The sequence below is a fragment of the Opisthocomus hoazin genome, chromosome 1 (genome assembly GCF_030867145.1).
Source record: "Opisthocomus hoazin isolate bOpiHoa1 chromosome 1, bOpiHoa1.hap1, whole genome shotgun sequence".
Classification (NCBI taxonomy): domain Eukaryota; kingdom Metazoa; phylum Chordata; class Aves; order Opisthocomiformes; family Opisthocomidae; genus Opisthocomus; species Opisthocomus hoazin.
The window spans coordinates 102,332,528-102,353,026 of record NC_134414.1 but is presented as its reverse complement, the minus strand read 5'-3'; positions in this window follow the sequence as shown (position 1 = coordinate 102,353,026).

Below are 20,499 nucleotides of genomic sequence, written 5' to 3'. Positions count from 1 at the left end.
TTGTTCATGTAATTTTTTTATTTTGCCAGTTTCTTATGCACCACCGAGTCCTGAGAAAATGTAACAGAAAGTTTTGAACTCAGCAGACAATTCTGCAGGATGTTCTCGGGCACAGCTGATGCTTTGGCTGCCCGTAACTGGGACCCCAGGAACTCTTCTTAGAGTTTAATAGGGTGTGTTGTACAAAGATAAGTACCTACATAGGTATTCATGGTGCGTAGTACTACCAGAACAAGAATACAAACTCTCTCAGAAAGGGATTTAGCTGCAGATAGAGACTTCCTTGAATGCTGTGTTGACATTCATTGTTTATCTGCTCAGACTAGTCATATTTGGAAACACTGTTCTGTTCTGACATATGACTTTTCCCAGGAGCAGCAAGGCTCACAACGAAGATTTCACAATAAAGAAAATTATGTTCCTCTTTGTGGGAATGTTATAGTAAAGCCATGACAACTCATTTGGCACAGGATTGGGTTTTTTTTCAGTAAGGATTTCCCCTCCCCCCCCTCCCCCCATCCCTACACATTTTTGATATGCTTCCATGTGTTGAGGTTTTGTTTTATTTTTTTGATATGTTGGTTTTGTGTTGTGTGTTGCGCTTTTTTTTTTAAGGAGGGTGGGGATGGATCATTTCACATTTAGCCTCCCGGCCATCCGCTTGGAAACCATGCAATAGGTATGAAGAACCCGAGTCCAGGCTTGTGTGTTTCGGTGTCGCCACCAGCAGCGGAGTTGCTCCTAATTTATGACCACGTGAAGAAGTTGAGCATCAGGCTCTTAGGATCTGCTCAGCTGGTACTGCACTGAGGTTACACATCCTGCTCCAGGCGAAAGGGGGAGGTCTTGGTGCGAAATACTGAGAGGTGGCACAAACACATAGCCAATAGCTTAAATACAAGGTAGCAATTCCAAACTGGCGTGACTGGAAAGGCTGACATATCTGCAGTCACTCATGAGGCTGCTAAAGATCAGACACCAGGATCATTCCCCAGCCCAGAGCTGATGGTATGTTAGTGCAGGATATATTTGGAAGTCAGTGGTACTTCTGGAGGTTGCAGTCCGTACGTCTGATCTTTTTGGACTTTTTATTTAACTGTGGTGTATATTTTGAAGTGGAAATTATTTTTACCTTATTACACTGGATCTTTTTCCTAAATACCAAGCTAATTAATCAGATTACAGTAAGTTACACTAGGGATGGCAGTCTAGCAGCTGAAAAGTCATTGGGCTTTTTTGCAGCCTTCCCTGGAGTTAAAGTGGGTATTTTGGGCAGAACAACACATATGGTGAAATCTGGGCTTTGCTGTAGTTCTTGGAAATTCTCTCCACGATCGCAGTTTGCACCCACCTAAAATTTGCAAGTTATAAAGAGGGCGGCATTTTCCTGCTTCAGTGTTTACTGCCCCATCCGAATATTCTCACTATGCATTTTGGAGCTGGAGAAAAAGAGGGTTCTACTTTCAAAGAAGAAAGGAGAAAGACAGGAGGTTTTCAAAGATGTGACTTTGTGAGGATAGAAAATAAAATCATGGTGGCTTTGCCAACACCTCTGAAGCATTTCTGAAAAAGCTGGTAGGCCAGCCGTAGTCTGAATGTGTTTGCCGCATGTTGCTGAAACTATAGTTCAGATTATGTTGCTGTTACTATTATAAACCCTAGGAAGTGGGTGTTTATAAGTGGAGTCAACATTCCCTCAGAGTGAAAAACTGGCCTTAAAAGGGAGTTGTCCTAACAGCGAGAAGGATTATTTAAAGAAAAAGAAAATGCTTAATTTTTGCTGTTCGGAGAAAGAAAAAGGAGGCAAAGCTGGGATGGAACATTAAAGCATTGCCCAAACAAACTTTTTTTTCTATTCTTTTGTGGCCTTTATCCAAAAGATATTATTCAGTAGACCCAGTGATAAGTTGTGATGGAAAATGAGTGAATTGCCTTTTTTGCATATTTAATTAACAGGTTTTCTTTAATTAGGAATAATCACAGTAGCACATCAGCAGAAATGCATTGTGACCGGTAGCATTATAGTATTCTACTGCTCATAGTCACTAAAGTCAAGAGCAAGATCTTAATATTTCATTTGCGTCTCTGTTTTGTTCAGTAGCACCCTAACGCCTTGCTACTGCACCAGCGAGAGGTGATAGTGAGTATGCTCAGGGACGCCCACCCGACCTGCCCTGCCGGGAGAGAGGGATGGTGGAACTGGGCTGGGGTGGAAGGCGGGAGGGAGGTGAGCATGGACAGACCTAGGACTGTAGGAGCCTACTGAGACAGCTGCCTCCAAAAATAGGTAACCACCAAGCAAGGTTTACTAAGTCACAGTTTTAACGTTGGTATGGACTGCAACACAATCCATAACATATCAAGACTTGTCCACCTAAACTCTGCTTCAGACCTGGCTTTAATTAACATCATTAAGAAGTCACATGCTTTCCAGACATCTCCAGTTTCCATGACATCTATTTCTCTTCTTTCAGGTCTGACACTTTCTGCCTCTTCTCGTCTTTCTCTTGTGCCTTTTCTGCACAGGGATACTGTTGAGGAACATCCTTATTGCCATTAGACAGAAAGTGAAGCTGCTGCTGGGATTTCTCTTTCCATCCAACAGCTGCTGTTCATAGCAAGATGCTGGCACTTTCTGTCTGCTTCTCCAGCGTTCCTTGACAAATTGGGTGCTTTCAGAAAAATCAAGTGCAGTGCTCCAGTTGTGTGGGCGTGCATGTATTTATCCATCCAGCTATCACTAGTGCATGTGTACTGTGTGACAGGACGATGCTGAGGAGCATCTGCCCAGGATAGCTAGTACTGAAGTCCTATATAGTATGTGTCTTGAAATCCCAGCACCTGTAGTCCTCTTAACACAAGATCTTTCGTGTGAAACTTTTAAAGAAAGACGTGCTTTGAGCCCTTGGGATTGTAAAGCACGAAGCTGCTTTCCTTCTGAGACATGAAACAAAAAAACCACCTTTAATCTATTACAACATACTTCAAAATGTGTTGAGAAGCATGAGGAGGCAGAGAAACGAGACAGGGTATTTTGCGAAGATCACTGCCATGGTGAAGGGCTGCAGTCAGACTACTGTGCAGTGTGAAATGCATACTGGGCTCCTTGTGCCTGTGGTTGCAAATCAGTCCCTCATGTTCTTCTTCATGCCATTTCAAATGGTGTTTGCCAGTGAAATGTTTTTCCCCAAGAAAGAGGAGAGCGATGGGAGCCTGTACTCACCAAGGCAGATAGAGCATTTTGGAGGGCCAGCTCTAGCACCACACCAAAGCTACGGCAGGCTCTCGTATCTCAGTCTTGCTGTGGCTGCAGTTCACCGTGCAGGATGGTTGTAGCAGACACAAGAGAAACGAGGTGAAATGCACCCAGGGTTACGTAGCTGCCCTAGGTAAACTGCTGCAGTTGAAACTAATTTGATGCGGCTTTTTACTGTGCCATCTTTGTATGTCAATACTACCTGGCTACAGAATGATGCTGCCATTGGAGCTTTTTATCAGCCGGAAGGAGCAAGAAACAGTCTTTGTGCTTGTGCATGGAGGTTTCTGTCTAGGTCATTTTAAGTTTTATAAACTTTTTTAGGTTTGTGTTAGTCTGCCCACAACAACAGATCATGATGTTCGTTGTTCCCCCAAAACTGTGAGAGTAAGTGCTGAGAAGCCAAAAGATATCACGGAACAGAGAAATCACAGGCAAGAAATGTAGAGAAATATACAGCTCTAAGAATAGTTTCTCCACTGAATATTCAGAGTGGGGACATTAAGGTGGAGAGCTCAGGGGAGGACCACAAATTTCCTGTAGTAACTCACACGGGGTGAGGCTGGAACTGCTACATCGTTTTTGCTTTTTTATGATCAATTGTGATGTAAATGCTGATGGCTGCTTAACAGGCAAAACAAAGTAGGGAAATGATGAGTCATATGCACTCATAGCTTGTCTGAACAAGTAATGTGCAAGTCAAGTTTCATTTGAGTGATACAGAACTTTCCCCCAAGGACTGCGTTCACAAGCCAGGGAAGTGGGAGGCTGACGAGGGCTTTGGATTGGCATCTGTGCACCTCTCGAGCAGATGATTTTCACGATACCGAGACCATCCACGTTTATCACTGATTGTCCTAGTGATACTGAAATTCACGTGACAGTAGCCTTCACTGGTGTATGTTGTGAAACATGGGGTGGAATTTTTCTATTGAGCTTCAAGGGTATGATCATATTTGTCCTGATATGGGGGAATACATCCTCCCTGTGGAGGGAAAGCACCTACAGCTCTCCAGCAGTTAGGAAGAACTGACTGGCTGCCCTTCCCATCTGCAAGGTTTGAAGAAGATTCAGTCTCCCTACCCTCGCACCAAGATACCTCAGGAGGCTTTGCGCTCCAGTGACTGCGGCTCAGATGGCAAAAGTGTCCTTAACATTTGCCTTTCAAAGCATCATCTAAATTATTTGTCTGTTGATTGTCTTAAGTACTATTGCAATATTTTTTTTTTGTTTATTTGCTGTAATAAAAGGATTTTCTTCAGCATCAGAATACTTTAATTCTCCACAAAGAAAGAGATGTCTGTACTGGCAGTTAAAGATGCAGCACTTGTTAGGAAGTTGGTAGCACAGCTCCCAGTGACTTCAGCACACCCAGGAATGCAACCCAAAGCGCATGCAAATCACTGCAGGTATCTGCAAGTGCAGTAGCGTGAACCTGAACTGTCACATCCATGGCAAGTGTACCCATCTGTAGCTCAGAAATATTGTCCTTTTCCCCACAGCTGTTCTGAAGGCTGATGTGAAGCCTGGTCCAAGTTGCCTGCTCTCAGCTGCTGGGATGTTGTTGAAATAGGTGGGTGGGAAACAAGTCATGGTTGTTCCAACCAGCCAGAAACTGGGGGAAACCAATTTCAGAAACCAAGGTGCTGTGTGTGTATATGGCAAAGGCACAATCCTTTGAAAGTGTGCAGTGAAAAGGATATGGTTAGGAGCATGCTGAAAAGGGAACAAGTACGTAGTTTTGCAGTTTTGAAAACTACTGTTTGAATAAGTAATCCAGTTCCCAATTCAGAACTAAAATAGCCTTCCTGTTAGTGCAGTGCTGCAGTCTGTCACAGTTGGCAGCAAGAGTTTTCCCTGTCGGTTGACTCTAGGTTTAACTAATAATAAGAATATGCCTGAAGTGCAGCTTCTCTTCACAAAAGGTCTTTTTTGCACATGATTTATTAAATGGCTGCCCCATCATTTCAAATTGCGCAGTTACGTGTTTTTTTAAATGCCACCTAATATGAGTTGCCATTTGAAACACAAGTGCATTTTCTACCTAAGTTTCGGTAAATGTATCTTGGGCATCTGCTCTCACTCCCAGAAGGTAATTTTATACTTAATCATCTGGCTAATGAAGATTAAAGGTCTGATTCAGATCTTTCTTACAACTGGTGACATAAATCAGTAGGAGCATTACTGACTTCAGGCTTTATTTACTTCTGATTCGATTACTAATGAAAACTTTAATATTACTTAATGAAAGCAGATGCCAGGTAAAGCAGTGGGAAATGTTCTATTATTCAGTTAATAGGGCTTCAGTGAGTCAGTCAAAGGCTGCCACTCCTGGAACAATTTAGAAAAAGTTGATTGAGGAACCCGGGGACATTTGGAAAGACCCAGTGTCGCTGAGCAAGCACATACAGTCAACCAGCATCGGCCGGCAAAACACAGGGGCACGTGAGTGGCGGGGAGGAGCTCTGAACCACATCTGGAGCTTTCTGCAAACAGGCTTTTCGTGAGACACAGCTGCAGTGTTGACTATGGCACAAGAGACGAGTTTTGAAAGGAGCAGGAATAATCAAAAGAGCGGCTGATCCCAAGGTGAAGCAGGAGCAGTGCACCAAGGAATCTCAGCCATCGGCATTCACATGTCTGAAATAGCAAAGTTCTCAGGAAAAATTGCAGAGATCAATGTCCAAGCAATCCTGTGCATGATGTACGAGTTGCTTATGAGGGAAACTCATTCTTTTGCTGAATTCAGCCAGACGTGCGAAACAATCCATCAGATTTGGAATGAGCTGTTGGATTGATTAAACACAAATGTAATTAGCTCTTTCTCTTTTGCTTGATGCTTGTCATTTAAAATGATGAGGAAGCAGGAGAGAGCTCTACTGAAAAACTACTGTATTACACTTGTGAAAAATGCATGGTTGTTCTGTTTATAGACTGCTCCGTTGCTGTAATCTTGAGCAACCAATAAGGAACCTTACCATCAGCAAAGCTAAATGAGAACAACCTAGTCATTGTGTCTTAGCAGTTTGCTTATTGCTGTAAAAACACAAAGTGCTCATATTTATTTATAAAGCATCTAGAGTGCACTACGGGCTCCTGTGACTAAAGGAGCTGTCCTCAAGTGTAATTTAAACTTCCTTGCTCATTCGTAACCACAACCGCAAGGTTAAACTGACCTTCTCTGTTCTTCTGAGTTTCATCCCTGAAAAATGCACTGAACTCCCACCCCTGCCAAAACTAAGGATGTTCCCTTCACAGCAATTTTAAGGCCAACACAGAACCCTGTCCCAGGTATGTGACTAAGTCTTAGTCACGTAAACAGAAGTTTTTCATCTTGAATAAGCCAGTATGTGTCCTTCCTGCTCTCACTGTATGACAGATTTCTCTCTTGAAAACTGTATCCTAGTGGTATGAAAATTAACGTATCGGCCTCAGTCCTTCTCAATGACACTGCAAACACCCAAACCAAAAGAATGAAGAGCTTGGAGGAGATACATTGTTCTCAGACCACTACAACAGAGAAGTAAAACATCGCATGGGATGTCGGAGCAGGCCTTGTGAAGGGAACCAGGACCCCCACAGAGAAGGCTATGTCCTCTCTCCTCCTTGAGTGTCCGGGATCTTCTGGTATGCTCTCCCCTGGGAAATATCAATTCAGGAGCATCTGACCCAGTGCAGAATTTTTGACTTTTATTGGCAGTAAAGAAAGGTGTTTAGAGGAGCTCAGAAGATGAAATTTTAAATTTGGGATTGGGCAAACACTGCTCTTATTTCTTACTCTTGAAACACTGTGCTGCGGGACTAGCATCAGAGGTTCACTAATAAATCACTCAAGTGGCACACTGTTCCCAAGTAACAGGACTGGATTGCAACTAAAAGTTAGGTACTAATGGAGACTAAGCCCTCAAGAGAAGTTAAATATAGGCGTATGCACATGCATATATATTCCTAGAGAAGAAGCTACTGCAGTGGCTGCACTGACACGTCTCATCTAATGGCTGTCATACAGAAAGGGGAAATATACCCATGACAAACAGGCATATATAAGTTATTTTCAGACCCCGTGATGTAAAACCTTTTTTCAGGCACTGTCGCCCAAAGTTTCTCTTTCCTGAGTTTCTTTTTCCTCTAGAAGAAAAAGAAACTTAGCAAGTGCTGCAGTGCATAGTCAATCAATGCCTGGACTGTGTCCAACTTACTCAAGTACATGAGAATGCATGGGAGAAATAGGTTGATCATTAAAAAGTCAAGCAGTATAGAAAGTAAAGGAAAAATATTAGCAGCTATTTTAGATGTTCTTCTTACTTGCTCTCAGTCCTTTAACCTGATTGTTTAAAGGCTTGTTAAACTAAGTGTGAAATGTATTTATCAGTTCCATTACACCGCCAATTTAGTGTCGATAAGAAATTCATTGTATCAGAGACAAGATCTTCACAGGTTTTTTAGCATAATCTGCAGCAAAAGCATAGGCCATCACCATTCAGAGCAGTGAAGAAATTTTTTTAAAATTGAGAAGCAAACTTGAAATGCCCAATACCTATGTTAGCAAGCTCTCATCTATGACTTACAATTAAAACATCTGAATGCAAATGGTTATGAAGTGGTCTTGAAATATCTCCAAGTACCTCTGTGTCCTTAGAAGACACTGCATATATGTGACTCTGTGCAGGAGAGCACAAAAGGTGTTCACAGCGCCAGGCTTACCCCGTTCTGCTAGACTTGCTCTCTTAACATGAGCAATACGATTGTTTTTCATTCGGCATCTTGCTGGTGCCAATTTCATAGTTAAAGCACTAAAGACTACACCAGGTGGGACAGCAGGGACCATGGGAAAAACGTAGTCTAGTTACGGGTGATGCAGTAGGTCCATTTATCAGCTGCAGCCTTGGTGTCAAAGGGGACAGACAAGGCAGAAGACAAATCATGGTCCTGCATCTTCGCTTCTCAGCTGCGAGCTCACAGCTGAATGTTTGTCTACATTTAGAGAATCCATCTCCTCTTGGCAATTTCTCATTCTTCCTCCATCCCACACCTTGCCTGCCAAGGTGTTACTCCACTGTGCACTACCACGGCCATCTTAGCTTGTGCTAGCTACCCCGAGTGGCAAGAGCATCAAGATGAGGCCATGCAGGCTTCAGCACAGGCTGCCACCACAGTATGACGAGAACTTGCGTTTTTATTGTGAACAGTGTATTAAAAGCCCATGCTACATCTTCACTGCATAGATCTACTATCCCTTCATTTTACTATGTAGACAGATTCTTTCCATGTCTCCCTTCCTCCCACTGGCCCTTCCATAGCGCGGTAGGATTTTGTCACACTCTAACATATTTTTCTCCCCTTCCTCATGTTTTTTTTTGAAAACGCTCATCGCAGGGAGTGGTGGTGCTGAAGCTTAGTGAGGCACCATCTGTTTAGCAATCCCAGCCTGGTTTCCAATAGACCACCTGAAATACATGGTTTCTCCCAGCCTTTCCTTCTGCTGGAGCACTGGCTGAGCAAAGCCACCTTTGCTTCTTGCTGGTGTCAGCGACCGCACCCTCCCTGAGCACATCAGTAGGGAGAAAGCCTTGTTTCACAGCCGACACTTGCAAAGTTTCTGTCAACTTCTACAGATCCCAAATGTCACCCAGGATATCCCTTCTTCCCCCACAAAGTATTGCATAAGCACACGTGTAATCCCAGGGTGGGTGATAGCACCAGTTGGTGCAGGACACCTCTAGGGCCACACCAGCTTTCTCCAGGTCCAAGCCAAACTGCATCGGCTGCAGTGAAGATCAAGAACAACAAAACCACCGTATGCTAAATATCTTCTACAGATTCCCCCGCATCCTGGCAAAGTGCAGTGCCAAACTGACCCACTCACCACAGCCAAACAAATCTCCAAGCACTGGGCACCAATTCATTCTGAAAAGTGGCTGCTCCTTGTTTAGGACCAAATAGCCTTCTTTCCCATTAATGCTCTGTTGTTGGCTCTGTCTTCTGCCATCATACACCATGAAAAGCAAGCAGGAAAAAATAAATCTCAAGGAAAAGCTAATAGCATGATATGCTAATTAGTAAGTGTTGCTGAGAGTGTTGGCCCCACAGAAGAACTACTGACCCGTTTGGGTGTATTTTCAAACGTTCTTTCCTTTTTGGTGTCGTCTTGTTCTGCAGCTTCGGATTAAGCAGTTGCCGCTTCATTTTAAAGCATGCGTTGCACTCACCCATCTGGAGACTTTATGTTGTATAATACAAGGGAGCTCACAGTATGTGGCATAAATTACAGACAAGAAGAATGCAACAGCGCAGCATGTAGGGTAAATTAAAGCAAGCATTCTTCATGGCCCATAGCAGAGAAGGACAGAACAATTTTGCATCATAAATACAGAAAAAAACGTGCTTTAAAGTGAGAATTTTAAAAAAATAAATAAAAAATATATGCCCTCAGAGGCAGGCAGTCTGTTCCTAGCAGCAGCAGCAACCATGAAAGACCACATTAAGGAATAAAGAAAGGGATAATGCTAGATAACAAGAGGTAACAGATTGCAGTAGGAGGACAAAGAAAGAAACCAAATGCTGAGATGGAGCAAGCCCCAGTGGACTTTTAAAAACAAGAGCACAAATTGAAAATGAAAGGAGCAGAAAGCACACACAGATCTGAGGCTGGAAACCATTCTGGTCATTTTTTGTGGTATGGACAAATGTAATGCACACCCTTTCTTAATAACATAGCATTTACAAAGGGTTCATGAATGGCATCTACTGACCATGGCCTGGTGAACTCAGCATAGCCACAGGAGCCTTGAGTTTGCTCTGAAGGTCCAGGAACGCTGACCATCATGTGCCACTCTGTAGCCTCTGTACCATCATGTGGCCACATATGTACCTGTTAGTGTGCGTGCATGTGCACACGCATATGTAGGAGTGGGACAAATTGGGTTCCTGAGCAAACCTGACTTGCTAGCACGTGTCCAGTTCTGCGTACCCTACTTGTAGCCTGATCCTGGGTATCCATCCTGCTTGCTGTTGTAGCCTGGCCCTGGCTGCAGGATGCTTCCTCAAGTGCTTTGCTGTCACTGGGCTGTTAGGACAGGCGAGGTTTGCACCACCCCACAGCAAGGGGCATGGCTCAGAGAGCAGTGTGGTGGCATCGAGCTGCGACACTGCACGCTGCTTTCTCCTGCTCAGCGTTGAGCTTGCAGAGAGGGACCAGGTGCAGCCTCCCCACGTGTGAGCTTCCACAGCAGCTTACGCCAACCTGGGGCAGGGCTGTTTCTCTCCCGCTGTCTCGCTGTGGCCCTTCCCTCGTGCCAGCATTGGTGCTTGTATTGCTGCACTGTGAGTCGCTTCAGGGAGCCAATTGTGCTAAACCAACCTTACCAAAGAGAGATGCTCAGTTTCAGATCGATCCTACTCTTCTCGCCGGGATGCAGCTACTCAAGCCGTGAGCCAGTTTAAGGCACTGAATGGGCAATCAGAGGTCTGAACTGGAGGTGTGGGACTGTGGCAGCTTCAGTTTATATGAGGTTAAGCTACCATGGGACGGTACTCTGGCTCTGTTTTCCTTTCCCACCCTGAGTTGTTTTTGTCAATTTAGAGTATGTTTCTTTCAAGGCAGGGAGTGTTTCCCATTATGTGTTTGCGCATTGCCTAGCAAGTTGGAACCCTGATCTGAGGTGGAAACTTGAGGCCCCACCACAGTACAAATAATAAATGTAACACAGTGAAGAACAGATGCATTCACATATGGTGTATTATAATTCAAACAAATAAAAATTCTTATGTTGTATGTTAAAATCATTCTATATGTGCCACAGTTAGCATAAAAACTGAAAACAAAAACAAAATCATGAAGAGTCAAGGCATCTAAGAGTACTTACCCTACTTCTGCATCCACCAACACAGAGTCCTCTGCGCCCATCCTCATCACCAAGGAAATCATCATGCAACAGTGTCCTGTAACTTTAGTGGTGCCCTGGTTGTCCTGTCATTTTTTTTAAACATTAATTTCAGAATTCCTTTCAAGCTTAAGCAGGCATCTCCGTAGCCAGCTGGCCCCTCAACTGCACATACGCACATGTGGGGCTGTACAGAAAATGTCTACAACTTCTTCATTTTGCATAACTCCAGAAGAGCATGCCATTTTTGTCTTTTCAAGAATGTGGTCCCTGATGGCAGCGTCATCCCAGGGCAGTCTTGGTTTTATTCGCACTAGATTGGGAGTAGGGATCATTGTGACAGAGGGTATTCTCTCTCACACTGTGCTGGCATTGGTAATAATAACAACTGTTTGCAAAGAGGAAAGTTATTTGTGACAATCTCTGGAACACTGTATTATTTAATTCTTTTGGAAGAGGAATCTTCAGATAAAAGAAAGAATTAATTTTTAGCGAGTTACAGCTACATGGTAATTCTAAGCTGAATTATACAAACTAAGTCAAGATCTCATAGGCTGACAAAGGTGGAAAAAATTCTTAAAGCATGTCTTTAATAATTTTTTTTAAATCACAGTAATTTGTACTTTGCTATGTTAATTTTCAGAAAACTCATTCTGTACATAAGAAGTAAATGCTGTAAATTTTAGGAGGCTGCTTTATATGCTTCAAAAATAATTAAATGGTTTAATTCCTGTTTTAAGCACCAAATACACATCAGGCTATAAAGTCACGAGCTTTGCCTCTATGATAATTAACATTCATAAATACAGACTTAGCAAGGCTGCCTTTCAAGAAGATGATGCATTTCAGGAATACAAATTTACATATACGAACTGGATACACCAAGCCTGGGATTTCTGACTTCTTGACACTAAGGTTTACCAATTTGCATCCTTGAACTAATCAATGAAGCACTAAGAAAAAAAGCAGTTTGGACAACAGCCAAAAGTACACCACAAGGAAGCATAAATCAAGGCACTAGTCCCCTTTGTCAAGCATTCATTAGTAACTAACGTTAAATTGAAGTGAACCTTTTTACAAGCAAGAAAAATAGGCAATCCTGGAAATTGTTGTACTAGCAGCTCTTTATCCCACTTTTCCTTTCCTTGGCAACTAGAGGAAATGCAGTCTAAGCAACGCATTTGGCACCAAAGATCTTATATTATTATATTAATGAATTTGAAAAATGTGCAGAAAATAATACACATAGATAAGATACATAGTGCAAAGAAAAAAAGTCATCACTCCCCACTAGTTTTTGCCCTGAAGCGGTACATTTATTTATCAGGTGTTTGTGATTGACTTCTCTAGACATAAAAATTAACAGTTCTACATCAGTCTCAGCTATCTGCTTGAGAAATCCATTCTAGCACTTAGATGTCAAACACCAATTGTACAGAGGGTCACAAGTAGTGCTTGGACTTAAGCATTGGTGCTAGCAATTTGACAGTAAATACAGCCCAAAACCATCTAGTATTTCTTCATTCAAACCAAACTGGTTCTTGCCAATACAGTGAAAATTTGTGGTATTAAGTAGTTGAAGAATAGGGCCAGACACTCTCTAGCCAGTGTATAAGCTCAAAAGTTTATTCAGGTTGGTGGAGCAGTGCCAGTTTACAACAGCTGAGGTTCTGATCCTCATAGTCTTTTTCCTTTTAGAATAGTCAGAATTAACCAAGATAATCTCTTCAGTCTTAAGCTACTGGTTGCCTGAGGAAATAATTTGAAAGAATTCTTGCCCAGAACGTGAACATCTCAAAAACTAACTTCTGGGCATATATTTGGTGTATTATTAGAATTTCTGAACATCCTATCCTGCATCCTATGTGAAAAACCATGTAGCCTGCAACTTCCCAGTCCTTTTGCAACAACTGCCCACTGTTCCAGTAAAGCAGTTAGCATGCACTATTGGAAATGCTACCGTGCTATGCTAGATTTATTTTTCCTGGATTCTAACCTGTGAAACCTGGCAACTTTACCTCAGCAAAGGACTACACGTTCACCAAAGCCTGCAGTCCAGCTGAGCTTTAGCTCTGCTTAATGTGGGGAACACCCGGTCAGCACTTTGGGCCTCTGTGGTCTCCACCAGCACCATGTGAGTGCAAATGATTCTGAACAGTTCAGTGAAGGCCAGCAGAAATCAACCTCCTTGCTTTGGAGACATTCCTCTGGAGAGCAGACGTGACCAGGCCTCCCTAATCTTGCCTTCTCCCTCTGTCTCCCTACACTGAATAGTGGGGTGGATTAATGGAGAGGCCAGGGTGGAAGAAAAGCAAATCATACCCTGCTCTGCCAGTCCCTGGCCCAGCTACCCTTCCCACATCATAGAACAGGGTAAGACAATTGACATCTGGCCAAGGGGAACACCAAAACAGATGTACTTCTGAGACACGGTTCCTGAGTTAGGTCCCTGCTTGGGTCTCCAGCAGCACGTACTCAATAGCATGGTGGGTTCTGGTGGTACTCTCTCATGCTGTTTAGTTCCTCCGAAACCATACATCAGTTCTTACTGTATCTCTCTGCACAACCCCAATATCTTTTCTTCATGTCTCTCTGAACTGCTGTTGGACATCCTTACTCTTGCAGTAGAAGACTATCACCACCCACTTGTCACTCCCTTTTCTGATTTTCTCACAACAATCTTTCTACAGTGAGAAGAACATGATGTCTCGTGTGGCTCTAGCTCCCATCCAGCTGGCTTTATCTTTTTTTAATTCAATTTCTCTAATCATCTTAGCTCCCTACCTTTTATCGTGGAACCCTTTTTTGGACTAAGCATTAATCACCATGAAAAAAAAGCAACAATAACACTTTCTCCACCCTTTTCTTACATTTGCACGTGGTCAGCAGAGTTGCTCAGTGCTTGGGATCTTGTTCATTTGGTGAACTCCTAGTGAGTCATCAGTACATGCCGCAACACTCTGAAGGCATCTTAGCCACGTGCTGACCTGCTCCAGCACTGTGTAGCTTGGTGTGGTGTCACGGGACTGCAGCGGATGAGTCTACATTCAAGGAGTCAGCAGCACAGTGATAGCTAGGAGGAACCGTGCTGGGGTGGGAGCTTCTTCCCTGAGGCTCCTTGGGTGGCAGCAGCTGGCTGGGCACTGAGCAGCCTCACTGACCCGGGGGTTGTGCTTCATTTTGCATCTGTCTATGTGCAAGGGCAGAGTCAGTCTGTCTGGGAGCAGAAGAGCAAAGAACCTGAATATGTGCATGTGGAGAGGGCAGGAGGAGAAGGGGGTGTGTATGGGGAGGATTTGTTTCTAGGTGAAAAAAGAGCTCATAACCATGGGTATGTGCTCGTACACATGTGGATCTGTAGCAGAAAAGAGAGACCAGCTTGTTCACTAGAAGTGACAGAAAAGTTTTGTGATTTTGATTTCAACAGTTCTTCTGAAGATAGCTCACTGCTTCTTGAGCAGTTCACAGAGTAGCTGAATTATTTCTTTTCCAGGGTAGCACTTTGAGAAAAGCCTTTCTGTGAATTTTTATGGTATTTTTCTACTCACTGTGGTATTCACAGATGTTAAGGGAGGTGGGAGTGAACAGGCCCTCTAAATCCATAATCACTGTATGCAGTTACATTAATGAATGTCACCATTGATAAGTACTGTATGTTATGTAACCAACCAAGCTTTACCCAAACACAGAGCATTTTTATATGACCCATCAGAGCTATAAGGAGAAGTTTTGGTGCCGGCAGTATGTCCTCCATTCTCCACTCCAGCCAGCACTTTCCCAGTTCCAAAGCTCCTTCTGGCTACCACTGCTACCTGCAGGTCCGCATCGTGGGCTGCAGCCACAGCAACAAGATCTGGTACTGCTCTGTTGAGCTTTCTGCAGTTCAGAGTGCCCCTTTCACCTTGCTCTGCCTCTCCTGTCTATGCAAGCCTTGCATCCTCCTGGAAACTGACTCTTCCCTCTCCTGGGAATGAGTCCTTGGTCTTGTGTTGCAGCCCATCTGACTTGAACAACTTCTTTTTGCGTGTGCTTATCTTGTGACAGAAGACATCAGAAGTGTCTTCCAAAGAGGAACAATTATCCTTTTCCACTGCAGTCAAGGGGAGATTTGCCAACAGCTGTACAAAAATTGGGCTCAAACCCTCATCTGAAAGACAGATGAATGAAAAATGCAATAGACATTGCTGCTGAAAAGAGATAATTTCCAATACCCAGAGCTCTCTCTTTATGGTTTAAAATAAGCCTTCTTGCAATAAGACTACAGTTTTCAAACCAACAAGATTAAAAAAGCAAATGTTCTTTCCGAGTGTTGTTTCAATTACGTTTCCATGAGTGTACATGCTTTTGATGTGTGAATTTTCCCATTAGATCCAGATTACTTTGGTTTGGACGCCATCGATGAGGCATACCCTGTACAGTGGCAGTGGGATTAGACCTCTCGTTTTCACATCCGAGGGACCAAAGGAAATGAGTCAACAAATTGGCAAGGTCACATCTGATTGCAAAACTGCTGAGCATGATCAGTCCTTGGGATTCAATATCTATCCCCATGCCTTGCAGTTCCAGATCAGTCTGCTAAACATTCATGGTTTCAGGGTCATGAATGGGCAGGTAACTTCTATTATATATGGTACTCCCACACAGGGATTTTTGTATGGCCTATATATGCATTTTAAAGACTGACTGTTAGTCATTAATAAGTGTATTTATCACTCCTGTGATTGAATCAGCTGCTGCCCAGAAGCATTACATTTCTGTAATGCATTGATGTTGCTAGCGGTTTTTGAGTTGAAATAGACACCCTAAAGATTGTCCTGGCCACAGGGAAGCTTGTGGAGGAAATCAGAAAAAGATAACTTGGAGGAATAAGATTTGGGATAGCCTTTCAAGAAGCAGCATGTCATCTTACTCCTTTTCAGAGCAGAACTTGACCATTTATGAAAAGCACACTATGTTTCCACTGCCTGTGTTTGGACTCAATGCTTCAGGAGTTTTCTTTCACTTCTGTGTTCCCTGGCTTGAACCTTAGGTGTGCTTTAAGCCTAGTTTGTGCAGCAAGGAACCCAAAATAGGCTGAGATGGACTAAGCATTTGTTTTGCTTCTTTTCTTCATGCTCGCCTCTAACGTTCTTCATCTGCTATGAGCAACCAGTGTGAACCATGTCAAAAGAATAAAATGTCAATATGGAAATAATACCATGTCTCAGGGACAATGTAAAGAGGAGGAATAAAAACTTCAGCCTCAGTAGCAATGAATGTTCCTAAATTAGTCTTGGAAAAGTGCGTTTCATCTAGATAAAATGCATGAGAAGTTACAGATTTTAGCATTATTTATTCCTCTCCCCTGTCAAGTACATACTGCTTTGCTGACTATGCAATATGGCTAGGTAAGGAAAGTGAATTTGTGCTCAGGAAGCCCCTAAATTTCCGTTCAGCCACTCTCCTGTTTTTGATGTCCAACCTCTCCCATTATACTATGGCTAAATGAGCTTGAAAATCTGTTCCTATGGGATTTTGCTGCTGATTTGGGTTGGAACAGGATTTCATCCCAGGAATGCCTACAGCCTGGCAACTAATAGGGACTAGGCAGCTTGTGCATCTGGGGTTTTCACCTACCCTGGCCCTGTGGGAGTTAAAAATTTGTATACAAAGAAACAAACAGAGCTGCTTAAAAGTTGATTTCCAGTGCAAATCATCCTTTACCATATGGTAAGGTATTTATCCCAACTACATGTTGTTCAGTAAATCATAGGGTTTTGCAGGGGGTGGGGTGGAAGGAAGGGGGTTGCTGTTTTGATTTTAAAGTTCTGTGCGGCAAACTGTCTCTGTAGCTTGCTGTCATCGCAGTGGCTGTGAACCAGTCTGCTGTGTAAGTCTGATTGGAACAAGCCACCAGAAGCACTGCCCTTTTTCCTCCCCCTCCCCACACCCATGCTGTGCAGATGGCAAATGCGATCGTCCTTCAGAACTGGGCTGGATGCTGGGACCTGTCACACACATCATCGCTTTACCTGATTTGCGAGCAGACAAGACCTGTCAAACCAGGCACAGGAAAGAAAGACAGACAGGCAGTACTAGTGTTTTCAACTTTGTTACTACTTGGAGTGGTGAAAAGTAAGTTTGCCTTGCAATAGTTAGGCAACTCAAATTGCCAGAAAGGCAAATATCCAATATACACCCACTGGCCACCTCTACCGGGCTTTTTATTGTTGTTTGTCATTTATTTCTGTGGCTGGTACTAATTTTCAGTTTGTCATCCTTTGACTCATAGAAACTCTTCCTCTTCAAAAAGGATGCATCTCCCTGCCGACCACGGAAAAAATGTGGCATGCAAATCAATCCTCTCCTGATAGCACCGGAGACGAGGAGAGGGCAAGTTAGAACACCATGATGAGGAAGTTCTGTCATTTCCAGAAGGAAGCATGATTCACTGTGCAGAGCATTTTTGGGAGCCTGAATCAGAGCTGTCGAGGAAGTCAGTTCTTGGACAGTTTAATGTTTAGTTTAACTATGACTTTACCGGTGAAATGTGTACCTCTCCCGGTAGCCAGTGCGTATGGCAAGGTCAGATTACATGCCACCAAGGAGCAGGCGAGAAGACTGCCAAGGAAGTGACTTTCAAATATTTTGGAAAAAATAAGTAGTGCCCCAGAAAATCTGTCCTTAAATGTCATTGCAAAGCAGAGCCCACCTAAAGCAGATTAAAGGGAGAAGTATTTTCTCACACTTTTCCAGAGCACAGTGCAGGCGGTGGGAGGGACCTGCTGGGTGGCTGTAAGGAGCCTGCGCAGGGAGGACCACGCAGACGGGCGCCTTCCTGAAGGTCTGGCATTAGCACGCTAGCGGAGAGAGGGCTGCATCAGTCATGGCACCGACCTGCTAAGTAAAGCTATCCACAGGGAGAATGAGTTACGTGTTAAGCTGCCAACAGGCTGCAGGATAAAATCAAGTTGTTGTGTTTAATCGCCTGTTGTACCCTAAAACTATCAAGGTTTATGTTGCATCCCCTGCTCTGCCCCCCTCCCTCCCCCCCAGATGCCATATTGCAGAAAACAAGATTAGATGGGGGTGTCTTCCCCTGCTCTTTTGCCTCCCCACCTCCCTTTCTTCCCCACAGGAAAGATTAAGACTGACTGGCAAAGTGCTATACATCTGGGAAGGGACCTTCATTCTGGAACTCAGCATATTCTCAGTTTACGACAGGTCTGAAGTGCTGCACTTTTTGGAGTAGGCAGGCAATTACACCTTTTCTCCCCAAACATAGTTTAATAAAGGGAGAGGAGAGGAGAGAAGAAAATCTGTGTTATTATATGTGCTGATTAGCAGACTTGATTTGTTTTTGTCTCCGGGGGCACACCTATATCACTGGGATCGAGCAGAGGGAACCAGCCGTTAAGTTCTTTACTGTACAGAAGCAAACCCAAGCACCCAAAGCACAGCGCTGGAGGGTGGCGTTCATGGCCGGTACATTCAGACAAATATCAACCATCCTTCATACCCACTCCTTGCGCTCTGCTGCACAGGGATTTACATTTCTGGGCTGATGGATAAGGAAAGACTGAGTATCAGGGAGAGGCAGAGTTCCTATAGGATGTGAGAGGAGAACGGGATGCACGGAGCATGCCCACGCATCCCTCGAAGACGTCACTCTCTCTGGGAGCCAAAAGGTAAGGGAGTGGGTTTGCTGACGGTGACACACGGTGGGAGGGGATCTGCGACACAAAGGAGTCATGGGTGTGAACCAGGAAACCAGCCCGTGCCCACCCAGCCTTTCTTGTTTGCTCGAGGAGGATGTAAAATATGCTCACACCAGTTGTGCTCCAGCTTCAGCGCTAATTGTTAACAATAAAAGGTCACCAGAAAACAATTGCTGGGAAGCAGAATTACACAAGGGGCCTGGGTAATGCGATCACTCCTTCGCGGGAGAATGCCATCCCGCCGCAGAGCGGGGTATGGGGCGATCCCGGGGAGCAACTCGCCAGGTCGGACGAGGAAGGGAGGTACACGCTCGTGTCAGGCAGACCTCCCCCCGCCAGCTCGAGGGTCCCAGGCAGACACGCACACACCAGGCAGTCTCTCTCAAGCTTATTTAGCCCTTTTTTTAGGGAGTGTGAATACAAGGTAAAGTGCTCTTCTTTTCCCTGTTATCCTGGGAAGAAAATACTGGTTTTGACCTCCCTTTCTGCGGCAGAGGTGGGGGTTTGAGGGCATTGCTGGTGGGTTTGCACGGCGGGAACGAGGGGAGGGCTGGGGTGAGCTGGAAGGCTGCTAGCACAGCCCAAGGGAAAAAGAGGGAGGTACCTCTCAAAGTATCTTACTCCCTCCCAAAATACATCCATACTTCATGGGTGTGAGTACTGCTCAGGAAGAAATTTCTAAGCTAGCATTAAGTTCGTCTGTGTGAGCATCAGTGACACTAGCAAGGGATGAAAAATCCTGCCAGCATGTTGGGATTTTGGAACCCACCCATGCCAGCTCTGTGCTGTTACGGCTCTCTGATCTACCTGCGTATGTCTGCTTGTGTGGTCAGCACACCATGGGGTGCTTTCTGGCCATCTTGCTGCTTTAACCTTCAAGATTGAGCAAGATTAAAGGAAGTTTGAACCAATGAGAGATGATTTTAGGCCATGTCCATGCTGAGGAACAGCCTGACTGTCACACAAAGGCTGAATCCAGGCCATTCAGTAGTCAGCAGCAGGTACAGCTACAAAAACACTAACTCCAGCGTGAGGTGGAGGCACTCTGGAGCACCCTATGACTGAGCAGCCGGAGACCCTGACTGCCCTGGCTCCACTCCAGGTCCACACAAGCGCAACTATTCCTAGATAATTCAAGTACAGTTATTTACCTTTTGCTGTACCTTGCCCTCTGAGAAGTTGTATGTGTATCTAGCCCACCCTCACCTGAAGTCCTGGACCCTGATCTTTCTATAGCTGCATCCATCCAGAGCAGCACATTTTACTTTGCTGCCCCCGCAAACTCAGCCACTGCCCCCTCAGCCACTGCCAATCCCCTTTCAACCCTTCATATCCAACTCCTGCAACCAGACTTCATAGCTAGGGAGAGAGAATGTGGATCGTGGGACAGATACATGTGAAAAGCAGTCATTAGAGGACAGTGCACAACTGTTTTGCCTTCCTCTAGTGACTGCACGTGCCTGATCCCTCCCCGTGCAATTTTGTAGCTGTTCTTGTTGGTAATGGGGCTCAATCCTGTTAAAAAAAAGCCACTGCCAAAAAACAGTTTCCCAAAAACTCCATCAAGTCTAGAGACAGTGGTAAGGATGCAATGCTTTGCAATGAAAACAACAGATGACCAAGTTTCTGCTCCGTAGATGTTCAGTACAGATGAGTTTCTCAA